Source organism: Falco punctatus (genome assembly GCF_963210335.1).
Source record: "Falco punctatus genome assembly, chromosome: 6".
NCBI lineage: Eukaryota > Metazoa > Chordata > Aves > Falconiformes > Falconidae > Falco > Falco punctatus.
The window spans coordinates 4,057,975-4,079,515 of NC_137585.1; the positions used below are offsets into that span (position 1 = coordinate 4,057,975).

Below are 21,541 nucleotides of genomic sequence, written 5' to 3' on the forward strand. Positions count from 1 at the left end.
CTCACCATCCATTTTTGCCTTTTTGCACCAGACAAGGTTTAAGTCTGAGCAAAGGTGGGTGATCACACTTGTGTGTAAAGCCACTGTACCCTGCTATACATTCCACATACGCGTGCTTTGCACAAAGAGGCCTCCTCTGGGTCCAGGGAAAGAGCTGACAGCACCTGCAGAGGCTGCATCGTTCATGTTCTCCCACTCCCTCGTGGAGCTGTGCAGACTACAACTTGCCAGATGGATATTTATCACTTATCGTTACTGCTCTGCTACGGTGCTGCCCTGCTGATCCCAACACCCCTTCTCCCAAGTGCACACAGGAATTGCCCCTTGGCAGGTTTCCCTAAGGAGTTCCTGAGGAACCAGCTGCTTCTCTCCAGATTTGCAGCACCTGGGGGGTTTCTCCCTCTCATTCACTAGCTGCTGAGCCTACCACTCCTCTCCCCTGACCGCAGGCTGGCTGGGTGAGTGGCAGGAGGGTGAAAAAAAAAAAAGCCACCACCAGAAGTACTTTTCAACTCATCTAGGAATAGCCACCCCCAAACTCTGCTCCAGAAAACCAGCAAGCACATCCCTGGGCAGACACTCGTATGCCAGGCAAGGATGAGAAGGGCCAGGACCTTCCTCAGCCCTCCGGCTTTTCCCCTCTCCCAGTCCCCCCCTCTAGGGCTCCTGGTGGGGATGGACGCCCACTCGGGGTCGGCTCCCACGGGGGCTGCACATAACCCCCGTCACCCCCCTGTACTTCCACGGTGTTTGTCACAAAGAAGCATAATAAAACCTGGGGGGGGAGGCGGGGGGCGGGAAGTGGGGTGGCCGGGACCCGCGCTGAGGTGACCCGGTGGGGGACCCTGGCGGCATCGGCTCACCGGCTGCTGCAGCCACGCGTGGACAGACACCAGGACCGGGGGCATCACCCCACAGCTGGAAAATTCCAGTCTGGGAGTGGGATGTTGCTCCTCTGGAAGGTGCCCGGGCCGGGGAGGGGGGAGTGATGGTGCAAGGACAGGGGGTCCTCGTAAAAAGCGGCGCCGGTTTGGGCACCGAGCACGGATGAAGTTTGGGGACCCGGCTGCTGGTGACGGGGCAGGGTACCCCTCCCGGTGCCAAGCACTGAGCGCCCGGGGGGACCGCAAGGTCACCCCTGCATCCCGAGCGCTCGCCACCCCCAAACCCCCAGCGCCCGAACGCGGGGGGCTCCCGCTTACCTGGCGAGATGCTCCGGGTCACGGCGGAGATGCCGGGGCGCCGAGCGCGGGGCGGCACCGAGCCGGGGGCTGCCGGGGGCGCATCGCCCGCCGCCGGGCGGAGGTGCGTCCTCCGGGACCGGGACCGGGACCGGCCCGTCGGCGCTGCCGGTGGATGGCGGCGAACGCCTTCAGACGGCGCCGGCGATGCGGCTACGCGCGGCGCGGAGCCGATTTAAGGCCACCCTGTGCCGGGGGTGGGGGAGCGCCGAGGGCCGCCCGCAGCCGGCTCCTGCGCGCCGCGCATCCCGCGGGGCCACCTTAAGCGGGGAAGGGGCGAGAGCGGCGACCCGAGGGGGGGCGGGGGGGGCGAGCGGGGCCGGGCACCACCGCAGCGCTGCCCCCGCAGCCCGGCCCTGCCCTTCCCCTCCCCGCGGCGGGGGCGGGCTCCCCCCCGGGCCGGGCCGTGCTCTCCGCGGGAAGGACGAGCGGGTGCGATGGTTTTTATCCGTCCCGGGGGGCTTGTTCTGCTGCTGACCGGGCGCTGGGTTGAATTCTCGCTCCCCACCGAGGCTCCGGCTGCTCCAAGGGGGAGCCACCGGCCACGGCTAACTGAGCGGGAGGGATGGCTAACGATAAGGCAACCAACTGGGCACAGCCCGAACCCGGGGCCACAATGCTGCTGCACTGTGGTCACCCCCACTCGCTGCCTGGTGGCTGACATCGCTGCTGCGTGCCTCAGTTTCCCTTCTAGCTCTGAGGTGGGCAAGGAAGGTTAGTGCAACGTGTCAGTGCAACCACTTCCCGCTGCGGTGGCCGTGGAGTGGTTTCTTGTTTTGGCCACACGAGCAGCTGCAGCCCAGGTTTGTCCGGCAGGTTCTGTGGGAGCAGAAGATGGGCCCGCTTCGGTTGTGCCCTGCCAGCCTTGCTTAGAGCTGCGTCTCCCAGCCGTGAAGTCACCGTGCTGCTTGAAGGGGTGCGTGAAGCGACTCTTCAGCTTCTCAGCTGGGGCCGAATGCAGAAGGCAGGAGAAGTGAGGGTTGTCACAGCCCAGCCCAGGTCAGAGACTTCTCTCCATCCAGCCTTCTCGCCTAGGGCTGGGCAGCACACATCTGTCCCCTGCTTACTCTCCTGAGGGCTGTGACTGCCACATCCCAGGAGTTTCTCCTGAAGAGGTTGCCGCAGCTTTCACCAAAGCAGGAGGCACAGAAGGTAGCCCAGTCCCAGGCTCAGGCGGGGACTTGTTGATCAAATTTGGCTTCAGGTAACAAAGCTCCTGCTGGGGGGTGCACTAAGCAGCTAAGCAGGGCAAAATGTTTTGAGATCCTTGGCTGGAAAGTGCTCTTGGAGAAGAACAAGAGAAGTCTGTCTGCCTAGGTTAGCTGGCAGGTCTCCGCCACGTTTCTGGAGCAGATGTTGCTGCAAACACCTCAGAAGGAAAGATATCAAGTGACATTTTACAGCCCAAATGACATTTACAAAGTGCAACACAGAGGCGAACCCAACACGGGCAGAGCAGCAGGCGCGTGTGTGCCGGTGCCTTCGCTCACCCACTTCTCCCCTTGCCAGAGAGATGCTCTGAGGACCTCCTGCCCCGCTCCCTGCTGCCGTGCCCCTGCCCCTGCCTGTGCCCACCCGCTGCCTGTATCCTCATGCACCGCTCCCTCGAAGCAGGCAGGAATCGCCGCTCTCCTTCACCGAGGGCGCTGAGGGCTGGCACTATCCTGCCCTGGCATCCCAGACTGCTGCCCCCGGGAGCAAGCTAGCCACCCCGCCAGCCACCCAGCTGCCCTCAGCGCGGGAGGCAGAGCCCCCAGGTTTGTACATTGGGCCCAGAAGAGTCCTGTGCGCCCAGGGCTGAGAGCCAGCATGTGGGTGTCAGGAAATGGCGAGACGCTTCCCCACAGATGGCTCAGCAGAAGCCTGAATTACTCCTGCACTACTGGCAGAAGCATTACCCTGCTCCAGGAATTAGCTAGCTGGGGTGCTCCAGCTCCGCAGCGCCTTGCTTTTAGGCAAACCTGCACCGATTGATTGCCCACCCCCTCTGCAAGGTGCTGAGTCTCTCAGCATCCCCCGGTACAGGACAGAGACTTCATCCTCCTGTGGCTGGGGAAGGGACTGGTGGAGATAAATGACTGATTGTTAGCCACAGACATCTTGCGTGGTCATCGAGTTGGAGACAATCCTTGGGTGAACATGCTAACCCTGGGGCCTCGCCAGGAGAGGCTGGTTAAGAAGGACTTTGACTCCCGATGTAACTTTGGAGTGCAACGGCAGGAGGAAGAGATCAGATCCAAGGCTTCTGGCAACTCTGGAAGCTCAAACGACTCAGGCTTTGTTTACTCATGATCCAGGCTCTCCATTTTTATGTCCATAAACTTTGACATGACTGTTTCACCGCTACACACAGAGACATAGTTTAGGCAGTGCCCCCCATGGTTGCGCTGGAGAGGCTGAGGGTCAGCTCTGCAGGAATATGCTTTCCCCACCTGGTCAGAGCTGGCTCCTGGCAAAAGCTGCACATGTCTGAACTGAGACTCAGCTCTGGGGAAGGTGGGTCTGTACAGAGCCATTTCTCTCGGCTAAAGAAGCCAGAGTGGATTTACTGGAGAGGACAGTGGGGTATCCAGTGTGCCATATCCTTCCTTATCCATCCTGAAAGCACCGCCTGGGGCAGCCTGTGCTCCCAGCCACATGGCAGTGGAGTTGCTGCACTGGTAAGGCCTTCCTCCTTCCACCACGACTGTGTCCAGCCCAGACAAATGCAGCAATCCCCATTCCAGTGCTCTGGGTGGCAGCTTTCACCTGGCATTCTGTGCCTTCCTAGGCCACCCGCCACTCTATCTGCCCAGACATCCCCGACTGAAAGTACAACGTGAGGTGAAAAGCTCCATGAAATCTCCATCCTGAGGTCACCACAAAGCTGAACTCCTTCCCAAATGGTAAGTGCTTCAAGATCCTGGAAGAGATGCTGCTGAAGAAGGTAGCTTACTGTTGCCATCTGTGTACAATTTATTCCTGCAACCTGCTTTTCTTGCTTTTTCACTGCCATACCCTAAGGGGCCTGATGCTGTGCCAGCCTCGAGGCAGACCCAGAGACCACATCCCTAAGCCTTGCAGCAGCATAGGAGAGGAAACACTGTGGAAAACGTCCCCTGACTCGTGCTGCAAAGGAGTAAGCTGTACCTCGGTGCTGCGAGCCTCCTGAGGTCTTACACCATCTGGGCTGAGTGGCTGCAGCTGCTCCCTGCTCAGGCAGCTCACCCCTCCTGCCGCTGCTCCTACGAGCAGTGCATGGCATCGTGAGTGTCTGAGGCACCTTATAGGACTGAGGGAGTGGATCTTCATGCTTCCCACTGTCTCTTTTGGGAACGAATTTGGCTACAGGGCATGAGGGACCTTGGTGGCGTCCTCTGCTGCAGGCAGGTGTGTGATGCTGGGCTGTGGGTACCACACGGGTTAACAGCTGTACTGAGAACTTGCCTCTTTATTGCACTCAAAGTAGGGGAAAAGCAAGCAGAGCTGTTGCTGGTTCCCAGCTGGCGTAGTGTATTGCACAAACAAAAGGTGAGCGACAGCCACCAGCAGCCCTGGAGGGGGGCAGAGAGGGGATGGGGGGGCGGGAGGGAAACCTACTGTCAAAGTCAGCTGAGCATCATGCCCACAGCTGACATGGCCTGTAAAGCATTGCTAGGGACTGGCATCACACTGTCTCTATAAATACAAATCTCAGAACACCACATGTACTAAAGTGAGTGAAACCTTCCCTGTGAGCTGAGGGGGTGGCACCTCCCTTTCTGCTGAGGATGAGCCCTGGAGAAGGCAAGTGGTTCCCTCAAAGTTACCCCTGAAACCTGTATCTGAGGGATATGATAAGATGCCCACAGTCTTGCCTGCCGAGCCCCTGGTCAGGCTATAGCCTTATCATATTTTCAGAGAGCTTGCTGAGCTATCTTCTGCCTAGCCACTCCTCTGTCCCCAAGGCAGACCCCCTTCCCGACTCCTTCTCTTCCCAGCCTTGGTGAAGGGGTGATGGCAGGAGGTGGTGGTGGTGGGGGGGGTGTCAGGTGCATCTCTCCCAAGGTCCAAAGCTGCAGCAGTGCCCCTCTCCTGGTTGTAAATCTGCCTTAGAAGATGTGTGACAGAACGAGCAGTCCTTGATCTAAAACCTGCCATCCTTTGAAGAGCCTGTGCTTCAACGAACCAGCCGGCAGTTGCTGCCTGAAGAAAGCTGAAAAGCCGCTCTGCAAGCTCTGCAGTTTCATTTCTCTCCCCCTTGAAGCACCAGAACTGTACACTAATCAAGCTATTTCTGCTACGAACTGGGGAGGAAAGAAAGGGAGATTGTTAGTGTTAATGCTATTTTTAAATACTTTGCAGGCTCTTGAATAGGATGATGATGGGGGCCCTGTAAGGACCCAGACAGACAGATTGATGTGTGGTAAACGCGTCTGTTATGCTTCAGCTGGGGGGGCAGCTCTTTCGGCAGCGCAACTCCAAAGGTGCAGCAAGGAGCTGCTGTGAGGGCTCGGCTTGCAGCCTCCTCCAGCCCCCTCTGCCTCTTAGCCACCCGCCAGGTGCCCTGACTGCCAAGGGGCTCCGAGCTTTGCCAAAGAATCCCCTGGGAATCAGCTTACAGTTACACAGCATGTGTGAGGGTCGCTGCGTGTGTGCCAGAGCCTTTATGCACCTTCTGCGTGGGTTAAGATATTGCCTGCCTCTGCGTGTACCTTGTGCCCCAGGGATGGGGTGTCTCAGTGAACAGCGAGAGAGAGCCTGGGTGACTGCCTTTCCCCAGATCCCGCAAAATGAAATCATTCCTGCCCACCAGCTAAAGAAATGCACAACAAAAGAAAGTCTCAGGCTTTGGTCTCACCCCAGCAACAGGGAATATTCCCCCATGAGGACGGGAGCACAGGAGGGGAGAGGAGAGGTGAGAAGGAGCGTTGTACTGATGGAGAAGTTTAAGGAAACCCAAGCTCAGGAGACAAATTCAGATTGAATTTTCCCTAAGCCCCCGCAGCAGGTGAGAAACTTGAAAATACGTAGCCATCACCTGAAGGCAGCCAGCCCTTCTGGTCTCCCTGAACTGTTGAACTGTTTGGGCAGGGGCTCCATGTGCACCCACAGGATGGCACTTCAACATCCTGCCCCTCTGGAAAAGTTTTGCAGAGGGAAAATATGTATTTACCTTCCAATTGATTTATAAGCCATCACTTAATGTTGAGCAGAGTTATATCCTGTGGGTTGATTTCTATAGGATGGCTTAAAAAACAAACAGACAAACAAACAAAAAGACATTCTATATTAAAATGTCAGCTTTAAGAAAAACTTCTGTGCCATTCTGTCAGTCTCATCTCTGTTAAATTCAATAAGGCTTTTCCGTGAAGGTATGGAACTGCTTTTATAAGGAACTACTTCTTAAGTGAGCTATCTGTTGAAAGCACAGGCCAGATCCTCTGTGCCATTACATCCAGCCGATGCAGGAGCAGCTTTTGAAAGCACTGCCATAGAGACCCCGATCTCTCCAAGGAGACGCTGCCACTCAGCACACACCAACCACGGCAGATCTCCCTGCACCGCCACTCCTAACAGCCAGCATTAATCTCACGCCCAGAAGGATGCGAAGGGCCCTGCTTTCCACAACCGCTCTACTGACGGCGATGTCAAGTCCTCCTTTTTCCAAAAGCAGATCACGACACATCCTTTGTCAGTTCCCTTTGGGAGGCGGAGGGAGGCTGGGGGTGGAGAACAGAGGGCAGTTGTCACCCAGCTCCTCGGCTATATGAGAAAGTGGCTTCTGTTTCCGAGCTTCGCTCCGCTCCACGGCTTTCATCGACATCGAATTAAACAAGACTTTCTTTTGTACGAGGGGAATGAATGGTCCGCGTAAGGGTCAAATAGCATTGCCTGCACAGGCTGGAACCTGCCTCACACAGTATGGGCTTGTCCTGGAGACACACAATGGCCGTCAGTTGTGTGCCCCCCAGGCCGGCTCCCCTCCTGGCGCTGGACACATGGGGGCAGAGTCCATACATCCAGGCAGGGAAGGAGGCAAATGCCAGGGCAGTGCTGGCCTCTGCACCATCCAGTGCTGCAACTGCGCAACATCTAGCGGCGGCACAGGGCCCCCGCCACGGGCTGGGTGAGGGCTGGGGTGTGCATCTGGGTTTGGTGGAGCCGCAGCTGTAAAGTCCTGCACGAGAGACCTACGCTTGGAGGTCAGATGGGAAATGTCTCTTCATGTCCTAATCCAGGTAACGGCTCTAGTCGTGATTTTTGGTCTTTCAATGAGGGGTGGCCATGAATCCCTATGGATTCGGAGTCAGCCACGTGCCTCCCTCCTCCAACACAAGCACGTGAAGAGATCTCACAAATGCAACAGAAGCTTTTGATCATCCTCTGCTAGAACAGGATCTGCCTCCTGCTGTCAGTTATGGACACACTGAAAGGTGCATGCTGGTCTTTGCTGGTATGCACTCAGATGTTTGTTCCTCCAGTCTTCTGGTGTGTATGGGGTCCCTCTGACTCTATCACCCACTGACACCAGCCTTCTGACGCTGGGCAGAGCCTTTCTCCATGTGAGGTCCAAATCTGTTGATGCCAGAGCAGAATTTGTCAAGGCAGAGAAGTCCATGGTGTGCAGTTTGCTTTGCAACGTGGTTTCCCCTAAGCTTGCCATCTCTCCCTCAGCATGGACAGCTTCCACCACTCCAGTGCAGTCCTGCTTAGGTTTCTGCTTGGAAAGATACTTTGGATATTACTGATTTACTGCATTTAACAGTCCTCACTTGCTTACTGGAAATCTCTTGAGTTCTGTTCAGGCCAAGGTGATTACAGCTGTGCTGAGCAGCATGGCAAAATAAAAGAACTGAATGCCAGGACATGCTGTTTCCACGTCAATCAGCAGTGAAGAATTATGTGTCCATGGGCTTGAACAGGATGGCCGGCGCCAAATGTAAGGGTCTGTAGAAGAACCAAGGACTCTTGGTGACTGCTGTATTGTGCTATGCTAGCAAATGGAAAGGCCACCGTGCCAGGCTTTTTGATAAAGGCATCTCAACCTTCAAGCCACCACTTTTGCCTGCTTGTAATGCATGGCTAGGTAAGTAATTTTTGCAACATGAAGCTCTCTTTCCAGCCTGAAATACTGTGTCGCGAAGTGGTGCTGGGACGGTGTGATGTGGTAATGCCATAAGAGGACTCAGAAAGCCTTCAGAGCCCTGGATGATCCTCTGCATGGGTTATACTCATGCTGATGGGCTGCCTTTAAGAACAAGAGGCAGTCCCACCCAACCTGAAACAGGTGGAAATACTCTCTGTGCAAGGAAATGGGATGAGCTCATGAGCACTGATATGGAATTCCCTTTCTCTCCATCCTCCTCCATCTGTTGACCTCATCTCAGCGCTGAAGAGGCCACTCTGTGTGGGAGACTCGAACAGCAATTCAGACTTTGGGCTTGTTTGGCTCTCAGCACCTCGCCCACACAAATCCTGCCAATAGTCATTATTGTGATATCTTCAGAGCTACTTCCAGTGAGAAATATTGGGAGAAAAATGATGGGTGGGTGTAACGTAATATGCCGACACCACACGCACCTCATACCCCCTCCTTATTTCAACCTCATCTGTGATGAAAAGCCTTCATTTTATTTCTGTGTTTCCCATCCCAGAATCAGCCAGGGATCAAGCCAGGGACATGAAATAAACATTAATGTACAAAGGCTCCATGTATGTGGGCGCTCATGTGTGTCCATATGGGGACATACGTGCACACCAATACTGCACACCGGGGCTGCTCAATAAATAAAGTCAATGTTAACTCCTCAAACAAGTCATGGTTCATCCTTCACCTGCCTTTGCAGGTCTAATTTCGTCAAGCAAGACTAATGTTTTCAATAGGGTGTCTATATGCAACTTTGACCCAAGGAGAGCTATATACTCTCAAGAAGAAAAAGAGTACACATGTACTTTTGTATCCTTTAAGACTTGAATATACTGGGAATTTGAGTAGTGTGGCAATAGAATAACAGTTATTTCTCTAGCTATGTTATTTTAACTCCCTCACGTGCATAATCTATTCTGGAATAAGGGTAATTACTCCAAAGTAAGAAAAAGCTTTTATTCTAGAACAGCAGTTCCCTGAGGGTGAATTATACTAAGAGCAGGGAGTGAACTAGTTTTTCCTGCCTTACCAAACTTCAGGATGCAAAAATTATTTTCTGTTCTGCACCAGAATGAAATTCAGATTCTTTTGAGATTTTTCAAGGAGCGTAAATCAGAGAGGTCAGGAAGAACTCCTTAGCAGCCTGCCGATGAGCGTCCGCTATGGGTGGAGGATCCACAGTTTTCGGTCCTTTGACTGTCTGATTCATGGATGGGTATTTACTTGGGAATCCTGCTTAGAGAGAAATGTCCTGAAAACAGTTCACTGTAATAAGTGTGGGTTCTGACTCCTATTATCTTTCTTTCTTTTTTTTTCTTTTTTTTTTCTTTTTTTTTTGAGTTGAACTGTGCTTGTCCTTGAGAAAAGTTACATCTTTGATAAAATCAGTTGGTATTTTCCAATGAAACACTGGTTTGTTAAAAAATTCATGACGAGCCTTAGTAGTATTAGCATAGATTTAATGGTATAATTATCTAACTATAGTTATGCTGGTCAGTTCCCTGAGGTACCAAAGCTCTAAGCTCATTTTTTCGTGTGCGTGTGAGCTCAAATGATAATGCAACTCAAATAATCTTCTCCCCTGAACATCAGCATCTCATATCTTCCCTGAAACTACCCTTGCAAGCAGTGCTCGATAGCACCTATGTGATCCTGCCTGTGCCCCATCCCGCCCTGCAGCCCCCTGTCCTGCCCTTGCCGGGCTTCCCACACATATGCTAACATCTGCTGTAACGTGGGATGCTCCTGAGGTTTCAGAAGCACCTCGCTTTTCTAATGTACAAAATCCCCACCCGCTGCAGGGCCTTAACCCCCTTGCTCTCCCCTATTGCAGCACTGCTTGCACCCAGGACCGCTCTCAGGCTGGTGACCTTGAAGCGGCAAGCTCTGTTATCACATCACCAGCCTGCCTGCCTGCCAGCTTGCCTTCGCCTTCCCGCTGCATCCTCCCCCTCCGCAGGCACACTTTGAGCTGCTTGTAGCATCTGCTGCCCTCTCATTTGGAGTCTCACGGTGAACGCTGCTGCCCTCAGCTAACTGTCAGTATCTATCATGACATCCCATTAGCACAATCCACACTAATGACTGTGAAAGATGCATCCATTTCCATTTTCTAAAGGGCTTCCGCTGGCTGAAATCCAGCCGCAGGGTGAGGCTGGGGAGGGTAGCAGGGGGACAAATCTTCGTGCTGACAGAGCAAAGCGTACACATCATTACCGAGCGCTCTTCTGTCTAACGGCTCGGCTCGGCAGCTGTCAGGGGCGAGTGAGGGATTCCTCTCTTGGCAGCTCAGTGCTCAGTCAGGGCACCGCAAGGTGTGAGCCGGCCGGGGGAGATGGGGAAATCGCCTGCCTTCTGCCATCTGCACGGACAGGGCAGCCTTCCAGTGGACCAGGCTGCAATCACCCCAAGCTGCTGCTTCCCTCCAAAGCACGTGTTAAGAGTTAAATCTGCAGTTGCAGGTCCAGTGTGGAAGAGCCAGGAGATAGGATGCCAAAAGTTAATAGGCAGCCCCTTGGGAAGGGGGTGTATGTGGTGGGGAGAGGGGGCAGGATTGGGGAACCACGATACAGCCTCTCCCAGCCCTACAGAGCACTCAGGTCACCCCAGATGTGCAAGTCTTATCTCCTGGGGTCTATGTCTGTATGGCCCCACTTTGATTTTTCCTCCTCAGATAACTTCTGGTGAGGAAGGATTCACTTCTCCCAGATGTCCAGTACCCTTCCCCCGCTCCTTTCCAACACTTCCTTAATCCGAACCCCGTTTGTGCCCCTGAATGGGACTTTACTACAAAGGAACTGAGTGACTTGACTAACACTCTTGTCTGGAGAGAGGCAATGGGTCCACAGGAGATGCTTGTAGCTCCTGCTGTGCTGCGTCTTTCTGGGTAAAGATGAGTCTGTTCTGTTACAATGAGACTGAAAAATAAGGGTTATGAGAAATCAAGTTCGTATTCTGAGCCAAACCCCGATCCCTTGCAGCAATCCCTGGTACATGTTTTCATTCAGGTGGAAGTGGAAGAGCATATGGCAGGCAGAAACCCAGGTCAATCAGTTGATGTGGCACTGGTCCCCTCTTAGGCTCTGACACCATTTTCTCCTTGCCCCTCTTATGTCCTGACTCCAAAAACTCCCACCGGCTGCTGGCACGGGTCACTCCGTGTTACCCAGCACAGAGGCCATGGCACAAGTGAAACGAAGCAGAATGTTCTGCCCACAGGAAAGTTTTCCATGAGCAACTTCGGCCACCTAACTTTCTTGACACCAAACTGGAAATACCCTCTTTTGCTCCTGCTTATGCCAGCTTGTCACCCTGCCTCCTTAGCAGCCTTGCCCTTTGGCTATTGAGGAATATCTGTGTTCACTTTTGGTCATCTATTATCCCACAGATATAGATTTAACTTCTGTAATACTTGCTGTAAATTTGACCTTCTAACCCTCTGACTGGTCTCATAATTTTTCTCTGATCTCCAGTTTCAGAAATTGCCAGAAGTGCTACAAGTAAACAGCTGATGTAAACTCTTGCCAGAGTCAGATTTTTCCCCATCTTTGTCAGGCGCCCAAAGCAACAAGGACCATTTTCAGCACATTTTTATATTAAAACCTTCTGTTCAGTTGGTGCTTCCCCTCCCTAGGACCTATGCTGTTACCAGAAACATTTCACATATCTTCTATTTGCTGAGTATGTGCTAGTAATATTTTAGCCTTGAATTTTTAAAATGAATCCCATCTGGACGTTTATTGCTGAGGTTTCCAATCTCTCTCGCTCTGTTCCTTGTTTGCTTTGGTCTTCATTATTTCATCCCCAAGGATCCAAGAAATGGTTCTGTAGTCCTCCTTTGATGTCTATCCTTGTCTCCACTGCCTGTATGCTCTCCTTTTGCATTTTAATTCATTGAGAAGTTCCTTGCTTATCCAAACGGGCCTTATGCTGAAATACCCAGTCTTCCTGCCCAGTAAGGTTGTTTGCTCCTAAGCTCTCAATAATTTTGCTTTAAGAATCAGTCAGCCCTCCTGGGTATCTTAACTCCTCACGACAGCTTCTCAAGTGATTCTACCTAGAAAGGCTCTAAAAAAAGGCAAAGTTTGCTCTGTGAAATCCAGAGCATTAACTGCTGTTTACCTTCCCAGACATCCTCTAGATCTTGAACTCAATTATTGTACCATTACTGTGGTCTCAACTACTCTCTGTGGCCACATTCACCACCATTTCCCCCCATTTGTGAGCAGGAGGAAGAGCATCGCTTTGTCCCTGCAGCATTTTGAGCTTCCCGGGAAATTCCTGGGTTTCCTGTTGGCCTCCCAGCAGATGTCTGGATGGTTGATATCCCCCGTGAAGATCAGGGCCTGCAGTAAGGAGACTTCTGTTAGCTGTTTTTAGAAAGCCTGATTCGCTTCCTCCTCTCGGGCAGGTGGTTTGTGGTAGAACCCCAATACAACATCCTCACGTTTCTTTCTCTGCTGGCCTCGATTCACAGACTGACCAGGTCATTGTGGTTCTGTGCAGCCGATGAGCTCCTTTACATAGGGTTGAACTCCCCATCCTCTTCTCCCTGGCCTGTTCTCCCTAAACAACCTGTAACTCACCCATGACCATAGTTTCAATTGCGACATCCCACCACGTCTCTGTGATTCCACATGATCCTCCCGTGCTCACTGCCGTCTGCAAGATGGAAAGGAAGCTGGATGCAGGTTCACCCTGTTCCTCCATGTGGCTTCCCTTGGGGCAAGAAACCTCTTGCAGTCTGCATTGGCTCCTGGCCACGTTCCCTTACCTTGTGATCCTCCGTACTGTGGCACACTGGTTCCTCCCCTGCTACTGTCTGAAAAACTCTTGTTTGGTGTTACTGAGCAGAAGGAAGTGTTTTCTGAGGCATGGTGGTGAAAAAAGCCTAAAACAAACACAGAGACATAGATATTGAGATGTCCAGATTCAGAATAAGGAAAAAAAGAATAAGTAGGCCTTAGCAATGAATCATTTTACAGCTATAGCTTGATTTTCACTGCTGCCCTGTGAGATGGGTACTATACATTATATGCTGTGACAGGGTGGTCTTGCTGAAAGCAAAATGCTGTGTAATGTGAGTGAGAGATTCATGGTGCATTGGAGACTGTCTTGTCTTGCTTGTCTGGCTGAGCCTTGTGTGAAACTGATAAGCTCTGATTATCTGTGATAATATGACCTGATGGCCAGAGGGAGCTCCATTACACAGCACTACAGCAGAAAGAGCTCTGCAAGACTTGGTTAAACATTTCTGAGTAGGCTAAGAAACTCTGATGGAGTAGAGGACTAGTTCCAGGCTTTCTTCCCCCAGGAAAAGCCGTTGGATGTCTTTTGATCATCACTGGGTGAACAAATTAGTAGAGAGGATGAATCAGGCCCTAAGAAGAAACATAAGCAGGTGAATGCAGCTCAGGTGATTTTTGTCCTACATTTCGTTTGTCCAGTGGGAGGTTGCACAGGATTCAGCAGGACCTTCTCTGCTTGATGAATTGAATGGCTGACAGCCTAAAGCCTCCTGGACCTCAGTCCAAAGCTAAACCCCAAACACTTCCACCACAGTTTAGAGATAACAGAGAGAAGCTTGTAGGGGAAAATCTCAGACAAAAGCAGCAAGGCAGGCTGGCTGATAAAACTAATCAGGCTGGCAATGAGGAAGAGATTTGTTGTTACTACCTGCAGCTGAAGATAAACTACTGGCAAAAATGGCCAGAGCTGTTTGGGCTGAGCAGGGAAGGGGGATGTGATGTTTATGGGATGGAGCGGTCCGAGGAGAATCTTTGAAGTTGATTTACTATGACTCTGGCCTGAATGAAATCCCAGGAAGCTCTGAACTTTACTTCAAAGGTGGAAGAAAAATATTCCCTCCCTTCTTGCATTTTAATAGGGGGGAGCACCCAGTCGTCGTGGGAATGGGGGCGGGGGGGGGGGGGGGGTATGCAGCCAAGGGGTCAGCTAGTGGAGGAGCTCACAGCCTTAACAAGTTTGGCAAAGTGTTCATTTGTAGGCAAAGGCAGATCAATGCCGAGCAAGGCATGATATCAAAAAGACATGCTTTCCCCCCAAAACCGTCCTCCAGACCCTGGCTGAAGAAAGGAAGCAGCACAGGCAGTGGTAGTGGTGTCTGCAGCTGACAAGCACCGCCTGTGCTGTCTCTTCATAGCACTCTGCTTCCTGAGAGCTGGCTTCTGCTTTGAAACACCAGTTAGTTACCCTCTGCTTTGCCCAGGTGATCTGCTTCACCTAGGTGATCCGCTAGATCTGCAGAACAAAGCCAGGTACATCACCACACTAGACCCTTGCCGGTGGGTACGGCTGATTGCCCCGGGGTAGGGGTGCGCGGGTAAATCTGCTTTGCCATCTCTAAAAGTCTACACTGGGGCCACAGACAGCCCTCCTGCAGCTCGTGGATTTGTTGCTGCAGCTCCAAGCGGAGGATATGGCAGCCTAGTTAGAGGACATGTTCTCTTACAGATCTGATTGAAGCAGTGTTCAACCCCAGAGAAATTAGCTCAAAACCTAAATAGTCAAAGTGGGGATGCCTATCAGCTGCCCCCTTCGTTACCTTCCCTGCTAAACATACACTGGCTGGTTCAGAGTGCTGATACTTGAAGTATCTGATGGGCACTGGAAAAATCAAACCCAAGTAGTTTCTAAAGTGGGAGTTGTAGGGGAAGTGCTGAATTCCTAGCTTCAAAATGCAAGACAATTTTAGGGGTAGAAGGTTATTACCAGAGATCTATTTTTGGATTTTTGCTTATTACCATGTCCCTCTGACCAGTTTGCTGAAAAAAAGCCAAAAAGAAGAGAAGTAAATTAGATGGAAGAATGTCAATGCACCTTTGATGCAATAAAAGAAGCCCCAAGCCCAGAGCCAATGTTGATAAGCTGTGATTTTAGGAGACCATTTATAGCACAAATGTATATGACAAAATAGGACTGGGAGCAGTAGCCAAGAGAAGGACATGAAGAACAGTGTATTTTATATCAGGAAGAAAATGTGCCCTTGGGAGCCACGGTGCAGGACTGTAGAGAGGCTGTCTGGCAGTAACACGGTTCTGCAGAGCCTCCAGGTCTGTGCTTGTTGTAGGGAGAGGCCAGCACCCTCCAGCTTGCTTAAATACACAGAGAGGCAAGGACGTGCCTATAACAGGGTGCCGCTTGGTTTTGCAGTCCCGAGGTGAAAAAACCAACAAGAACCCAGGGAAAATAATGGTTAATCATGGGGAGGATGTAATTCATGCCTATGGGGAGCAACCGTGTGTGTGCACTGCGCGGAGCGAGGGAGGCAGTGCTGTCTGGCCATGGTGGCAGTGGTTTTTTTGCTCCTCCAAAAGTGTAATGGTTCCGCTGGGGAACTGGTAGGTTAACAGCGCTGGCAGGCAGCCTGATAAAAGCAAGCTAATTGCCCACCAGCTCCTGTGTAGCCGGCCGGCAGTGAGTGAATGAGAGAGAGCAGGAAGCGCTAGCTCTGGGGTGGGAAAATATTTGTGTTGCTTCCATGAGGATATTAGAACTGGAAAGTTATTTGGATTTATTCTTCTGATAAAGCTGATGGCTATTCCTCAGGATAAAAAACCCCAACCACCACCAACAAACCGATTGTATGAAGCCAGATCTAGCACTGAACTCTGCTAAATGCTACACGCAAGCACACGCCTAATTGCTCAGCATCGACAGTGATTTTTTGCTTCCCGTAGTATGTTTAGACCCCCCCGTGTTGTGCTGAGCTCTGTCACTGCCATCAGCCCTAACTCACAGGCAGGAAAACAAGCTCAGCAAAGGGAGGTGGTTTGCCTGCAAGGGTCGTGCAGTGAGTCAGCCTCAGAGTTGAACAAGAGAATGTGTGACTTCTCCGATTCGTGCCCAGACCTCTGGCTATTCCTCCCCCCCAAACCTGCCCCAGGCCCTGGCTGGGATTTCTCTGCTCAGCCCAGGCAATGTGCTGTGTATTAGCAGAGAGGGGCCACAGCCAGTCAGTCATTTTATTGACAGGACACCGCTTCACCTGAAAGACACCAGGATTTCCCCTTCCCTGCATTGATCTTCCCCTAAATGACTCGGGAAAGAAATGGCCATGCAGGAAATGTCGACTACCAGGCTGGCAGCCTTGATGCAAATGTCCAAAGCAGCCAGGTCTGGATGACATTAATCCTTTCAATGAAAGACTGCGGCAATAAATCGGCATAAGGGGCGGCAAGGTCTGATGTATGAAGACAGTTTAAAACAACTAAATATGTGTACTGTAGCTTGCCTGAACGATTCACACCTGCCAAGTGACACCCACACATTTCGTTGTGCCTGTCAGTCTGCCCAAGCCCAGAAGGAGGGAAAAAAAAAAAAAAAAAAGTGGTGTTTTTTTTTCCTTACTACTCCTGATACTGCCCTTCTGGGTTTTTGTGAGGCAGGTAACGTCCTTTCTCCTGCTGCCCCATTTGCTGAGGTGGCTTTCATGCTGAGCTACTGCATCCCGAAGAAAGGAACGCAGTCAGGTATGGAATCCTTGGGAAGTGCCTAGATGAAGGGTAGCAGCCACATCGTGAGGAGCCGTTGTGCTAGGGCTTCTCTGGGATAGAGCAGATGGGAACGGTAGCTTCAAGAAGTGGTACTCCATGACCATAGATTCTTATAGCTCTGACCTCCTCAGATCAAAACTCCAGGGAGAAATAATTTCCTCCCAAGTCTCACGGTTCCTGTCTGACTACAAGCCCTGCAGCACCGATGGCTGGCTGAACGCAAGCCACGCTTGTGGCACAAAGGACTGATCTTCCCCAATCTCGCCTGTCTCCTGGGCTGAAAAGCGATGAGGGCTCCAGCGAGAGGCAGCTTCTGCCTCTGCCCCCTGTTCCTTACTCTCTCCCATCCCATTGCCTTCTCTCAGGAAGGAAGGAGATACTTTTCAGGGTTGGGCTTGGGAAGGTGAAGCGGTTATGGCTAGTGCTGCCTCGAGATGGAGGGTTTCAGGTGGGGAAGAAAGAGCTCAGCCAGGAGCTGCAGGAGCACATCTGGAAGAACAAGGTTGCTGTGGAGCTGAGGGTCTCCATCTGCAGGAAAGGCCAGGGTGCACATACAAGTTTTGGGGGGTGACATGAGGGAAGGTACAAGCATTAATTTCATGAACCTTCGAGGGAAAAGCTGGGAACTCTTCATCTTCAACAGGGGCCAAATCATTTGGTTTTATGTATTTTGAGACAGCGAGCGATAGTGTTTTTTTCATTCCCCCTGCCACATATATGTGGATGCAGAGAGGGGGCAGAGTCCCTCTGCATATTTATGTGTGTGTGAGAGAGAAAGAGAGAGTAAAAAACGCACAATCATCTTCTTTGCTTGATCTAAGGTATGTGGGAAGGGATCTGACTCAGCATTTGGGGTTAGGCACTGCACCAGAGAAAGAAATAACTCCAGACAAAAGCTGGAGGACAACATAGTTGCAGGGAATTTTAACCTAAGCAATATAGGGTCTTCAAAAATACTCTTCCCCTGGTTCTCAGATTGACAGGAGGCTGTGCTCTGTCTAAAACCAAGGCGTCTCAGAGAGGTCTTTCTGGAAGACAAGAGGGGGTGGTCCAGCAGCCTGGCTTAGCACTATATCATTTAAATAGAATTCTGCCTTCAACTCTTCCCATGAGATTTCATGCACCTGATTTAGCATCCTAAATAAGATATCAAATATTAATACAAAATATTGCCTCCACCTCAGGGACTCACAAGCTGTTCTTGCCATATACTCAGGGCTTTCATTAAACAGGCTGGGGCTGCAGCTGTATTATCCTTACAGGAACAGATCACTTTTTCTGTGTCGGAGCACTGCTGTTGTACAGCTATGAGAGAGGCAATATGAGAGAAAACAGTATGGAGCAAAAGAGATGATGGAAGAGAGGGAGATATAGGGAGCAGAAACTGGAAAACAGTAGCCTGGAAAAGAAGGATCAGAGAAAGGAATGAAGGTGTATGATGATGGGAAGGGGAAAAGAGGCAAAAGAAAGGAAAAAGATGTGGCAAAAGGGAGAGAAAGGAGAAAAGCTTGTTTCTGATTCATAAGACTAAGGCATAGTCCTCAGGGGATAAAGGAACTACTCTGGAAAAGCTGGGAAACTGCAGATGACTAATAATTAGCTACAAGATAAAGCTGAGGTTTTTTTCCTTTTGGCTTTTTCCTTTTTTTCCCTTTGCTCAGATTGCAGGGAGAGGTTACCCAGTGGCACCCACTGGCAGGCAAACAGCACACACGCGTTCGTGCCTCACACGGGAAGTGAGGTGCAGTGTCCTCTGGCTGGTGGACACCAGTACATGGTCTGTCAGTGGTGGAGATCCCCCACAAATCGAGGCAATTCTTCCCCTCCTCTGGTCTGTGCTGTGCAGCCAGTCTGACTCAATGACTAAACCAGCCCCGAACTGTTTTGGAAGTATTATCTTGGACTGCAATGCTGTTTTGTCCTGGGAATTAAAGCTCTTCTGTGGCTCTGTGGCTGCCTGTAGCTGGTCCTGCGTTGTACAAATTCTTTCCCTGCTGCACTAGAGCACAACACGTTACTGAGTAATACCAAAGGGGTTTGGTTAAAGACAGCCCTCCAGGTGGGAGACATGAGATCAACACTCTCCACAATGCTGCGACACAGAGGCTTTTGTGCTCACGTTTTGCTGATGTTTAGGGATTGCTACTCAAACCTCTAAAGGCCACGAAAAGGAAGACAGATGAAGGAGCGTGTTAGTTTTGATTCTCCAAGCTCCCCGTCCGCTTCCACGGTGGATGGTCGGTAGAGGGGAATAACAGGTTCACAGGCGGCAGGAGCAGACCCTCTCTTTATTTCTCAGATTTTTACAACATGGCTCATTTGGCCAAGTGAACGCAAATGCAATTCCTGGGTCTGCCGAGTTTCAGGCTAAAAGGAATCACAGTTTGATCAAGCAGTCTGACCTTTTGTGCACTGCTGGTCTTGCGTATTCTTATTCCATTGCCATCTTAATGACAGGAAGAACTTGCATTTGATGAAAGCATCTTTTTTTCAGGTGAGTATTTAGTCTTGATTTAAGAACAGCAGGGGATGGGATGTCAGTATCTTATGCCAGTGGCTGTTTCCTGGTTAACCACCCCCCCGTTGAACTTCACGCTTCATCTTCAGCACAAATTTCTTCAGCTTCCAGTCAGTGACTCCTGCTCTGTTTTTTTTCTGCTAGATTAGAGATCCCTTTAGCGGCTGGCATTTTCTCCCCATGGAGGTACTTGTATGTTGCAATCAAGTCACTTCTTAGCCTTCTTTTTGATAAGCTAAACAAACTAGATGCTGAGATTCCCATTGTAAGGTACTTTCACCAGCCCTCTGAACGTTTTAGTGGCTATTTTTTTTTTCTCTTTGATTTTTCAGCATCCTTTAAGGGATGAACGCCAGGACCAAATGTATTATTCTAGACTTGGTCTCACGAATAGTTATACAAACATAAAATAATCTCTCTACATCAGAGAAGAAACATTTTTGCCCTCTGCACTGAAGACTCTTATTAGCCCCCTTTATCTCCTGATGGTACAAGATGATCATTGCCTGTCTGGCACAGCCACTGCATCCTCTTCAGAGTCAATGTGCACCGAGGCACTCGTGGTAGGAGTAGGAATGGCTGGTACTTCTTAGCTTTGCACTGAACCACATCAAAATGCATTTTGTCTGTAAGCACCCACTTGCTATTGAACACAATTCAGGGTCCCTGACTGCCTTTTTTCTTATATTTACTACTCTGCCAAACTTTATGTCTCTATAAACTCTACTGGCCGTGATTTTTTATTTACTTCCAGATCATTAGGCATCAGGCCCAGTTCTGATTGTGGAGCTGTGTGAGACATCGTCCCCGTTCGAGGAGTTGTTCTTCCTGACAGCTCTTTTTAGGGGTCTAACAGCTGTTTATTCCTAATCCACTTTTGATGTGCTTTACGGATGCTGTAAAACCAACACAGATCTATTTTTTTACCCGAATTTCATGCACTACTAAGTGAAGAAACCTATGTGGCTATCTTCATCAGCTAATCTTTGCAAATCCAAGAAAATCACAGCAGGTTTCACATGTTCTCTTTTAGTAAGAACATGTTGATTGGCATTAATTGTATTTCTGCTCATTACTTTGTCAGCAGCTGATGTCTGGCTATCTGACCTACCATTACTTGGAACGAGCTGCTTGCATCTTTTGCTGCATTAACACAGCATTAGTGTTCTCCCAGTCTTCAGAGATTTTCCCTCCGTACCCAGGTCTGTTTACTGTAGATTACTGTCTCTAATCAATAGGTGACACAGCGAACTCTTTAGGACTCTTGGGTACAAGTTATTCAGGTCTGGAAACATTAAAATATCTAGCCTTAGCAGGTGACGGTTAATATCTTCAGACACTAATGGAATACAAAGTACTTCTTCATCCTCTTACGGAGGGGATTTTTTTAATACAGACCAGAAGAAGTACTTAAGTCAGTCTCCCTTTTCCCAACATATAATAAAATATGATCTCCATTAGTCACGAACCCATGCAATTGATAGAATTTATTTAGCTCTTAACACACTTAAACTTCTCCTTATTTTCCTTAGCTCTACCAGTCACTTGTTTTCAACTTGCTTTAGTTTCCTTTATCAATTTTCTGTATTCACAACTTCTAATTTATATTGACTGCTGTCTATTTCTTGATACAGTAAGTATAACCCATTTATCATACATTTTTTCCAGTTTCTGATTGCTGCTTTGACTTTGCAGCTGAATAAGGATGATGAGCTCTCAGCCAAAGCATGCCTTTTGTTGATTGCAAAGCCATACTTTTTTCTAACAAACTCTTCTGTAAGACCTGCCAATTTTCATTCATCTTTCATGCCTAATTTTTTCCCCATCAATTTTGCTTGTATTTTTCTTCTACTGCTGAGAAATTAGTCCTTTGCAACTGCCCTCTGTTTGCCCACATTTAATGTAATCATCTCGCAGTCATTATCATCTGTAATTTTAGAAACCTTTAAACTCTTTCAGCTCCAGCATATAACCTTACAATCAAAGCTCCTTAAAAGAGTGCTTTCATTTTTTCCTTCTGCAGTAGGTATGAAGAAGAGACAGGTGCTTAAAGAATAACTCACCTTATTTTCCTGTTTGATTTAGCAGTCTGGAACATGCCTGCACCAGCATGCCTCCAGGGTTTTATTAGGTAACACATTAATCCGTATGCATTCAA

The 21,541-nt window shown here is 50.1% G+C and overlaps 1 protein-coding gene across 4 annotated transcripts in view; it reads right to left on the reverse strand.

Moving 5' to 3' along the window:
• The window catches only part of LOC308065908 (galactosylgalactosylxylosylprotein 3-beta-glucuronosyltransferase 1-like), a 42,230-nt gene extending 25,539 nt beyond the window's left edge, over positions 1-16,691 (reverse strand). For 3 of the 4 annotated variants that reach the window (XM_080392554.1, XM_080392552.1, XM_080392553.1), the window contains exon 1: positions 1,203-16,690. The gene's annotated coding sequence lies outside the window, so the exon portion shown is untranslated. Of the gene's footprint in view, positions 1-1,202 lie in introns of all 4 variants that reach the window. The other variant, XM_080392555.1, reaches the window with a different exon arrangement.
• Positions 16,692-21,541: the final 4,850 nt, after the last annotated feature.